Here is an 11,275-nt window from a genome sequence, read left to right on the forward strand (position 1 = left end):
TTTGTTAGAACACCCATATGCAAATCGACAGCTTCCCCAAGAAGCCAAGGGAAAATGTGCCTAGTAGGATTTGTGCAGCTCTTGATTGCAAATGTTTTAGATAGAACACCCATATGCAAAGTGAGAGATATGGTCTTCCCCCACAAGTCAAGGGAAAAATTGCAGCGCAGGATTTGTGCATCTCTTCAACGCAAACGGTTCAGATTAAATATGGTATGCAAAGCCAAACTTCGGTCCTAGGCCAAGAGAAAATGTGCCGAGCAGGATTTGTACATCCCTTGAACGCAAACGGTTGTTTTGGATGACCCGTCTACAACCACATACAGACAATTTGGTAAGATTTGCATCTGTCATATTGGGTATATTGCCATTTGTCAAACTGGAAATATTGACATTTGTTGTTCTAGTAACATTGCCATTTGTCAACATTGTAACACTATGATTTGTCAAAATATGCAGCTAAAAATCACTAGCACTATCTAATTTTTGCAACGAAAATTCAATAATTAAGCATAGATTTGATTCATAGATTAAGCAGTCATGCTTTATACAAATAGTTCAACTCGACAGCTGAACCGACCAAACTTTTCCCCAATTGTTGCCAACCACGTATTGAAATAGGTAGTTCAACTATATATACTAGCTAATTTTAAGTACATTGTACAGTTTCACCACATCTATAGTTTGATGAACTGAACAAAAGAGCCCCTAAATACTACTACAACGAAGGGGCTTTGTAATACTTCTGGCAGCCTCTCCTCCGCCGAGCGCACTCAGTAAGAGGTAGAGAAGAGGAGCCTACAGACGAGTTGGACAACTGCAATATGGTGCCTACCGCTGCTGCACCTTCAGCGACGCTCATGTAGAAAGCCCTTTGCGGCTCCAGACGACCCCTCTCAAAGCGGTGGTTCTAGTATAGATCTCCCGATTCCTCGCCTCTGCGACGGCGTGTGCTTCCGCCATGGCGGCGGTAAGGCTCTTTGCATGCTCGACGAGGCGCTCCTCCTCCCCCCCACAGTAACTCGGTGTGGCGCGCAGGGGTTGCTGACGCACGTGTGGGCCTCCACCTCCGCCTCCGCCTTCGGGCGGTGGTGGCAGAGCTGGTGATGACCCCGGTGGTCGACGGTGGGCTGGCAGCCATAGTAGCCGACGATGGGGTGGCGGCTAGGACCACCACTTCCCGCCTTCGGGCCACGGCGACGGAGTGGGTGATGGCCACGGTGGCCAGCAGTGGGGTGGCGGCCATGACGGCCACCTCCCGCCTTCGGGCCATGGCGGTGGAGCGGGAGATGGCCCTGGCTTTTGACGATTGTGTGGCAGCCACGATGGCAGACGTCGGTGTGAAGGCAACGGCGGCAGACGGTGGGGTGGGGGCAATGGCAGCTGGCAACAGCTGCCGACGGGCAGCGGCGGCGGAGCATGTGGTGGGTGTTCTGCGCACACCTAACAGGAACGCCACGCGCACTACACTACAGCGGGGACTGTGCCGCCGCCGCGGTGTAGCCTACCAGCTGGAGCCGTCCTCTGATGATAGTAGAGTGGCTGAGTGATGACAACAGACCGGTGCCATTGGCAATTGTGGGAGAAGCAAATGAGGTAAGGTATTGGGAGGGAGGGGAAAATGCAACGCAGGACTCACCGGCCGCGAGGGTTTATATAGCAGGACGGTAAGCATTGGGATTTTGGGGGATTTCACTAACTTGGGCAGGAAGCTTGTGCGGGAACCTGTGCGGTTGCGCAGGAATGAGCTCACCACCGTTTGTCCATAAGAACGCCCCCACGTGCTGCTCAAGCTTGCGCTCTAACTCGTCTGTGGCAGCAAGGTAGACGTGCGAGAGGAGGACGAAAGGATACATACACATACGGTTAATAAAATAAAAATGTCTGCGATTAAATTACCTACTACCCGCGTCCTGGTTTATAAGTCGTCTATGTATTTTTGTGCCAAATTTTGACTATAGATTTAACTAATAAAATGCGAATGCATGTCACGAGAGATTATATCGTTGGATTCGTATTTGAACATACTTTCCAATTATAATTTTTGTAACATGAATTAACATTTTGTTGGTTAAATTTAAGGCCAAAATATGGCACATAATATAAAGGGGACTAGTAGACCAAGATGGAAGTAGTAGCACACGGTCGCTCTCTATGCAGCGACGCAACTATCGGCCGGATAGTAGACGACCATTTCCTGTGTGTTCAACTGCTCTATGCATGTGGTTGCTTATGGTTGAGGCGGCCACGACGCGCTCTGGTCTCGCGTACCTCCGGGCTCTCTGCCTTGTCCCTCCACGTGTGCTGCCAGTGTTTGGGGCCAGCGCACGATCACGCATGTTCGTGTGCATGCGGTTGCGCCGGGTGTGGCGCGAAAATGTAGTTACCCACCGCAAAAACTGACTTGCGTACGCGGCAAGAATCCAGGCCGCCCGACCCCCATTTATTCCTGCGGCCATTTACCTTCATCTCTTGTGCCACATGACACAATAAGCACACCCATGAAGAAACATACAGAGAGGACATCCAGCGGTTCCAATGATGCTCCCTGTGGCTCCAAGGGCGCTCCCAACGGCCGATGATGACAACGGCGGGCAGTTCACCACGCATCACGTAGTGGACACCCACATGAGGGGGATGGCCCTCTTGATGGTGTACACGAACGAGCCGGTCTTGGTGGAGAGCTCTATCCAAACTATGGAGCAGTTGCTTGCTGAGGACAAGTACCAAGTGGTCGGCTTCGACCTCGAGTACACCATCGGTCGTGCCAGGCACGATCAGAAGGTTATCGTCGCCCAGTTGTGCGTGTGACACGATGTCCTCATCTACTACTACCACCTTGCCACAAGGCCTTGCGAGCATTTCTCTAGGTTTATCAACAGCTCCGACTACAGTTTTGAAACGGTGGACACCACCAATGATCTAAAAGCGCTCAAGGTTTCGGGCTTGAAATGCCAGAATCGTGTCAAAATACAGGACCACTACAAGGTCTGGGGCAACAACAAGAACAAACAGAACTCCCTGGTGACCTCACCTCAGCCATCATCGACCCCTACTACATGAACATGAAGGATGAGAGCAAGAAGGACAAAAACACCTGGCACAGTGTTTGGCATAAGAGACTGGATGAACAACACGTCAGGTACACGGCCAAGGGCGCGTACACAAGCTACAAGATGTACATGCAGATCATTGACATGAGGGAGTGTCTTCTTCCTGCCCCGGACGAGGGATCGAGCCACAGAGCAGTGGCAGAAGCGTCACAAGAAGTAGATGACTAGATGATCGTTTATCCTAGTTTAGAATGCATACAGACATGGCAAATAACATGGCTTATTAGTAGCAATCGTCTGTGTTATTATTGGTCTTTGCACACATTTCTGATTACGGACCTGCTTGGCGCGTATCACAAACATCTTGTTTAGTTGAGCAGTTTCTATTGTGTTGCTTAATCACAGACAGTTCATCCTAGTGAACTGTATGTCTTATATCGCACACACCCTCATCTGGCTGCCCGTTTCTATTGTTTTGTATCATCGCAAATAGTTCTTCTGGATTAATCGTTTGCCACTCATCGCACACGCAACTCCAATTTGAACCGTGTTCGATGTCACCGCCATCGCAAACGTTTTGCGTCTTTTTTTAACGATTTTATTACATCACAGGTTGTGATTGATGCATCGCACACAGTTTCGTCGAAGGGTCTCTGATTCGACTGTCGCATTTGGAACATCATGCGGTAGTGCACACCTCCACATGCAACTCCCGGCAAATCGCCTTGCTGGAGAGGAGATATAGGTGCAGATGGTGGTGCCGCCATCTGACGGTGATGGTGCGGCTGGTGTTCAGCTGGAGTCGGAGCCATCCTCCTCCCTCTCGGCGTCATCATCATCGCTGTCACTGTCTTCTTCATCGCTATCACTCGAGGAGGAGCTTTCGTTGTCGGTTGAGCTCTCCACGCAGCACCCTAAGCGAGCACCCGAGCACCCAAAGACCTTGACGAAGAGCAAATCGGCCCCCTTTAATTTCAAATGGAGGACGTGCCCCTCTGACAAGCTATGGGTGCGAGCAAAAGTCTTCCAGCCACATCAGAAGAGCATGACATGAGGGGTGGGGAAATCCACATCCACCCGCATGTTGCCATTATAGGAACCCCTCATGTGCAGCTTCAATGCGCGCGACTGTTGAAGCTCCATCGCCCATGCAAATGGAGTGGGGAGACGGAGGCTGCCACACGGGGACCTGTGCAGTCTAATGATGAACTCCAACGGATGGTCTCCGGCATGGCCCTCCCACCTCCTCTCATGGTGGGCTCCAGCATCGCATCATCGACGAGAGGGGGGCGTTGTCCAGTAGAAGCTCTCGTTTCAACTACCGGTACACTGCCATGCCCCGACCTCTCCCCATGGTGGGCGAGAACTGCTGAGGAAAATAAAGGAGTGGGATGTGTGAAGAAGGGCCCTGTCTCGCGTTCATTTTTATAGGCGAACGGGGCAGGGGGCTGGCTCCTTGCCCTGGAGGCAGCCGCCCCGCTCCTCCAGGACGGCTCCCCCGCACCACCAATGGATCATGGAATCAAGGCCAACTCTGAGCACCAACCCATGGCGTTTGGGTTTCTGCCATGGCATGCATTTCCACACCCTCCGCGTCCGCCACCAACCCCGTGCAACGCATGCGGTACACGTGGCCAAAATGCTACAAGAGGGGAAGATAGTGGAATGGCAGTTACCGCCGCCTGCATATGGGACATGGGTAGCCCATGTATCGTGGCTCATTATCTCCCCCACAACGTCTTACACGGCGCTCAGGAAAGCAGGAAACTGATTCAAGATCGGATTAATGAAGATGTAAAGAAGATCTCAAAGGACAAGCTACCACCACCCTCTCGCCTGTGTACTGGACAGGGCCTACCCCGACGATGCTCGGCAGTGCGTTTAGGCAAGGCCCGGGGGCTCCTCTCAGTGCAACAAACCCCAGGTGTGTTGCCCAGACTATACACAGGCTTAAGAGCAAGGTTGTAGCATACATGACCAGACCAAGCAGAAGAGATCAGCTCTTTGAGAAATCAAGGGGCGGATCAAGAAGACCAAGACAAGCTAAAGGAGCAAGACACCACCAAGGGAAAACCTCCCGTGCCAGGCAGGCGAGCCCGATGAGGTCGAGGTTTCCCCGGAGACAAGTCTCAATACCACCCCGGCAGCTTGCCGGGGAAGCCGAGGGCGGATTACCCTACCAAGGCTCCACCGCTCCACCTCACAACAACGCAAGTCACCGATCGGCGCGGTGTCGAGCCCCCAAGTGACTAAGTGGCTGTTATTTGTCATGTGGTAGCCAGTTCCAAAGGAAATCAGCTCCAAATGACACCCGTCCAGGAACGTGTCACGCAGACAGGCGAGAAGGTGGCCAAACGGCACGGCAAGGCTTGCTGGGCTATGCTATGATGTGACACTAAGCGGTGCATTTTATGCGCCTTGTCCTGTCTGCAGAGTTAGGTATGATAGCACTGTTTGCTATCTAATCAGTATGCAATGAATGATTTGCCATTATGGTGACCCCTTGATCTATAAAAGGAGGGCCATGGCAACCTTAGAAAGGATTCGGACCCTTGTACACTCATACGCGCGTAGCTGCTCTCGCCCCGAGGCAACCTTGTCGGGCTAGAGTGCTACGTCTTCACCATGGTCCTCTCATCTATCCACCAAAGTAGGAGTAGGGTTTTACGCCTCGCGGCGGCCTGGACCTGGGTAAAAACTGCCCGTGTGATTGCTACCGTGCTACTCCGCGCCCTCGGCTCTTTGTGCAATGCATTCTCCCCCTTCCAAACCACAAGGGGCTGATGGCCCCATAGGTGGCCATGTTTTCCCACGACAAGTGTCTTCGCACTATGAGGTCAATGTCTTCAAACTAAATTTATCTTCAAAATCCTTTGAGAATGCATATGACCTCTCCTACTTCCCTCACATATCTAATGTTGTCACAAGTACATGTTTCTAGGCGAGTCACTTGATTCTCATAGTCTGAATTCATTTGCAGACTTCTTACACCATCATACTGAATCTCCTGAAGCCAGTTCTTGTCGGACCAGTAAAGTGAAGCCAATCATTTTTGTGAAGACAATTAGTTTTTTGAATCCAATGGCTAGTCGTAAATCTCCTAAGAAATGGGGCAGACAGCACCATGATAATACTGCAAAGGACATGCCTCCGGATTTGTACGAAATGTACAAGTCTAATCCTGAAGAAAGCTATCACTACAAAAAAGACACATCCATGACATTTTGGGCCGAACAAAAAATTTTCTGTCATACTTATGACACTTCTGTGACGATAGTTGTGACAAAACCCAGTATCATCATAGATGTGGTGGGCTCCTACTTCTATGACAAAAAATCATGACAGAAAATGGGCTTTTCATTTTGGGCGGGCCGGAGACGCAGCTGCATGACATTCTTTGGACCGTCCATGACGGAAAAAACCGTAGTAGAAGCGAGGGCGAGGAAAATATCAAGGAGTTCCCGGTTATGGTGGGTGGTCGGGGGCCGAGCGATGCACGTTTCTCTTGTACGCGTATGCACGTGGGTGTGAGGCGTTGGGCTCTAACTGAACCCGAGAGAGTGCACTGCAGGCTATGCTTTACTGAACCCAAGAGATTGATCGATCCCTTGCTGTCAACTGAACCCGAGTGATTCCTTCGCTACTACTGCTAACTGAAGCCGATCGAACCCTGCTGCCTCCTTCCCTAGATGAACAGTGATCATTGTTGGGGGGTTTGGATGAACAGTTCCCAGTGGGGGGGTGGATGAATAGGACCCTGTGGTAGTAGAGGTCGTTGCCACTGGATGAACAGGACACCGATTGATCGAGCCGGTGGATGAACAGGACCCCGTGGAGGGGTGGATGAACAGGACCCCGTGGAGGGCTGGATGAAAAGGACGACCCCGTGGAGGGCTGGTTGAACAGTAGCCGGTGGAGGGCTGGATGAATAGTAGCCTATTGAGGGGTGGTTGAACAGGACCGCTTGGAGAGGGCTAGTTGAACAGTAGCGGGTGGAGGAGCGCGCGGTGGAGGATCGATGAACAGGAGCCCGTGGATGAACAGTCGCAGGTGGAGGCTGGAGGAGGTCGACGGTGGATTAACAGTAGCCCATGGAGGCTGGAGGAGGTCGACGCTGTAGATGAACAGTATCCCGTGGAGTCCCGTTTTCCGGTACGCCACACCCCTCCCGATGAACAGGACCCCCGTTTCGACCGTAGCGCTCCAACACAAGTCCGTTTCCTCCATTTTGCGGTACGCCACACCCCTCCCAATCAATAGGGCCCCGTTTTGACCAAGAGAAGTATGTTTTCTCTGTTTTGCGGTATGCCAGACCCCTCCCGATGAACAAGATCCCATTTCGACTGTGGCCGGTCGAACACAAGGTTGTTTCCTCTGTTCTGTGGTACGCCAGGCCTCGTTTCCATTGGCTGTTCCGTCCAAGCCGGTTGGCTCCCGACGAACAACACGTGTTACGTTGCCTCCCCATGAACACGACGCATTCCGTTGCCTCCCCATGAACACGATGACGATGTAGTTTCTCCGTTCCGACCCAGCCATGTACACGAGCCCTGGCCATACATATGCACGAGTAGGCATTCGAGACCCCGCCCGTATGTACGTACGTGGCCGTATTTATGTTCTTGCACCCTAGCTGATGTGCGTACGTGTACATGCTATGTGCGCGCCTCTACATTGACCAGTATGTATGTACATGTTCGTGACCAGAATGACAACACTATGTACGCTTCGACCAGATGGGTCCCGACAGTCAGGCACTTCCTTGCATCCGAAGATGTAGCTGGTGGGTCCCAGCAGTCGTGGGGGCGAATCATTTTCCCCCATAATATGGACGCACTTCCTTGCCTGCGAAGATGTAGCTGGTGGGTCCCAGCAGTCAGGGGGAAACATTTTTTTCGTGAAATACGGTGGCCCGTCCGGTGGGTCCCTGCTATTAGGTGGAGAAATCATCATTTCCGCGTAATAAGGAGGCACTTCCTTGCTGCGGCCGTGGACCCAACTGTCAGCCTCTCCACGTACAGTACTCTTCCGATGGAAGTCGTTCCTTGACCATGTTGACCACGCCGCTTAGAAAGCACCAGGGCGGTGGACAATGGCGAGGCCTAGGAAGGGGACGACACGGAGCCGCGGAAGACGTGGCAGTGGATGCCCATTCATAGAGGAGTATGAGGGTTCACTGGTTTAGCTGCGGCGTGAGGCTGCCGTCGCCGCAAGTCTTGGCTAGTGGTGGGAATAGTAGGGGGCGGCGAGGCCTCCGCGGCAGCATAGCCGGCCACGGGAGGCAGGAGCATGCGACACGACCGGTGCTTCTTTGGGCATCTGGAGCAAGAAGACCAGAGGTTGAAGAAGCACTACGGCCGTTGGATGGACATCGTACGGTCACTAGAGCTAGAATCGTTCATATTGACTAAGTTGACAAAGCCCTCCATCCCCGTCAACTTAGTAGGCCCACAAGTCAGCTTCCCACTATGGTGGGACCTAGATAGTAGGGGGAGTATTCATTTTTTGTGTGTAATAAGGAGGCACTTCCTTGCGTGCGAAGATATAGCTGGTGGGTCCGACTTGTAAGGGGGGGGATGATTTTTCTCGAAATACAGAGGCCCTTCTGGTGGGTCCCAGCTGTCAGGTCGAGGAATCTTTATTTTACACGTAATAAAGAGGCATTTCCTTGCGTGCGGCCGTGGACCCAGTTGTCAGCATCTCCATGTACAATCTACTTCCGATGGATGTCATTCGTTCACCACGTTGACCACACCATGCCGAGAGCACCAGGGCGGTGGACGACGGCGAGGCCTAGGAAGGAAACGACACAGAGCCAGGGAAGACTCGGCGATTGTTTCCCATGCGGAGGGGAGTACGAGGGTTTACTGGTTCGTCTGCCATCGCCGGAGAATAATAGCAGGTGTGGGTGAGTAGAGGGCTGGCTAGGACAGCAACGGGAGTACGGTGGGGCAGTGAGGCCTGCGCGGCAGCACAGCTGGCCACTGGAGGAGGGAGCAGGCAGTCCCGCCAGCATTTGTTTAAGCGGCTGGAGCAGGAAGAGCAGAGGGATGGCCTGGCCAGAAGTGGGAGTAGTAGGGGGCGGTGAGACCTCCATGGAAGCACAGCCGGCCACGAGAGGCAGGAGCAAGCGGCATGACCGACGCTTCTTTGGGCGGCTGGAGCAAGCAGACCAGAGGTTGAAGAAGCACGACGGCTGTTGGATGGACATCGTACGGTCACTTCAGCTAGAATAGTTTATATTGACTAAGTTGACAAAGCCCTTGGTACGCGTCAACTTAGTAGGCCCATAGGTCAGCCTCCAAAATGGTGTGCCCCAGATGTCAGTGGGAGGAATCATTTTTTGGGCGGCTGAAGCTAGGACATCCAAGATTGAAGAAGAAGCATGACATCCGTTGGATGGACATCCAACGGCCAGTGCTGCTGGAACCCTGTGTTGACTATAAGTTGACAAAGCCTTGCATATGTGTCAACTTATTGTTTTTTAGGGGACGTGTCAACTTAGTAGGCCCACAAGTGAGTGGCAGAGAACTTATAGCCCATTTGCGATTTGTTAGAATGTACAACCCATTTTTGAATTCTAATGGAATTTACTGCAGCCCATTTACAGTTTGTTAAAACAACAACCCATTTTCTTGTAAGGACAACGATTAATAATTTCAACCAACCGTTCAAAATAGAATTCAATAAAATTTCCCACATTTTGATGGGATCCGAAAAAAAATTATCCTGAAATTTCTAGTCAGATTAAATACAATTTCAATATAAATTTGTATTACGTGAAAATCCAACGAAACATTACGCGCGCAACAATTAATGAAATTTAAATTTTCAAAATCCAAAAACAATATTTTATGAAGCAATTATGTGTTTGGTGCATTTTTTTATAGTTACTGCCCAGTTTTTATAATTACATCCCATTTATTATTACTTAAAGCACATTTCCTTGTAATAACTAGTTGACCTTGCCTGGGAATTCCTCAAAAAAAGTATAGCTAGGCTAGCCATTTTTAGGTTGAAAAAAATAATATCTGGGCTGGATATCTGGCCTGGGCTAGACGGGCCACAGCCCGCCCAGTTAATACCCTGCTCTCCTCTAAACAACAATGAAAACATCACTCAAGAAAAACTCTGCAGTGCTCACACCTCAAAAACAAAAATACTGCTCGAGCTACTTGGTCCCAGCTGTCAGCTGCTCCTTGTGCAATTCTCTCATTTATTGACAACATCGGTTGACAATGGTGTGGGACTGTGATGTCAGGAAACTAGGAGGAAGCAAAAAAATTACAGTTGTATATAATAAGGAGGCACTTGCGTACGAGCGGCTATGGCCCTGGTGGGTCCCCACTGTCATCCTCTCCAAGTAAAGTCATCTCCTCATTCCTTGTAGCACCCAAGATGCGATTCTATCCCAATCACGTGATGAATTCATGATTGGGGCACAACCGCATTTCGACCGCATAGCAAGGTGGATATCATTACAACATACCATGTAGTGAATAGATGAGAATACAAGATAAAGGCTTACACTCGCCACAAGCTACATCATTCATACAACAGTTCATCCATACATAGCAATCATCATACATAAGAGCAGGATCCGACTATGGATGAAATCAAGAAAAAAAGAAGAACGACATCCACCCTGCTAATCCCAGGGTCAACGACCCGGAACATATCCTTTAATCGAAGAAGAAGAAGAACTCCAAAAGCAATCAAGCATCACTCTCACGTCAGATCATCGCATTACCTGTAGCTGCAACTGTTCTTGTAGTAATCTATGAGCCAAGAGAACTCAGCAATCCCATTACCATGGGTATAAACACTAGCAAAGCTTAATGGGTATGGAAGGGGTAAGTGGTGAGGTTGCAGCAAGTGACTAAGCAATATATGGTGGCTCACTTATGATTACAAGAGTAAGATGAGAAACTATGCAACGGTCGCAAACTAGTAATGATCAAGTAGTGATCCTGAACTACTTATGTTCAAGCATAACCCAATCATGTTCTCCTCCCGAACTTCCCTGAAAGGAGACAGTCACGGTTACACACACAATTGGTGTATTTTAATTGAGTTTACTTCAAGTCCTCTACAACCGGATATTAAGAAATTCCCATCTGCCACATAACCGCGGGCACGGCTCTTGAAAGTTTAAACCCTACAGGGATGTCCCAACTTAGCCCATGAGAAGCTCACGATCCGCAGAGACAATCCTCCATCGC

Source organism: Triticum urartu, chromosome 3A (assembly GCF_056163025.1).
Source record: "Triticum urartu cultivar PI428250 chromosome 3A, HENAU_Tu73, whole genome shotgun sequence".
NCBI classification, from domain to species: domain Eukaryota; kingdom Viridiplantae; phylum Streptophyta; class Magnoliopsida; order Poales; family Poaceae; genus Triticum; species Triticum urartu.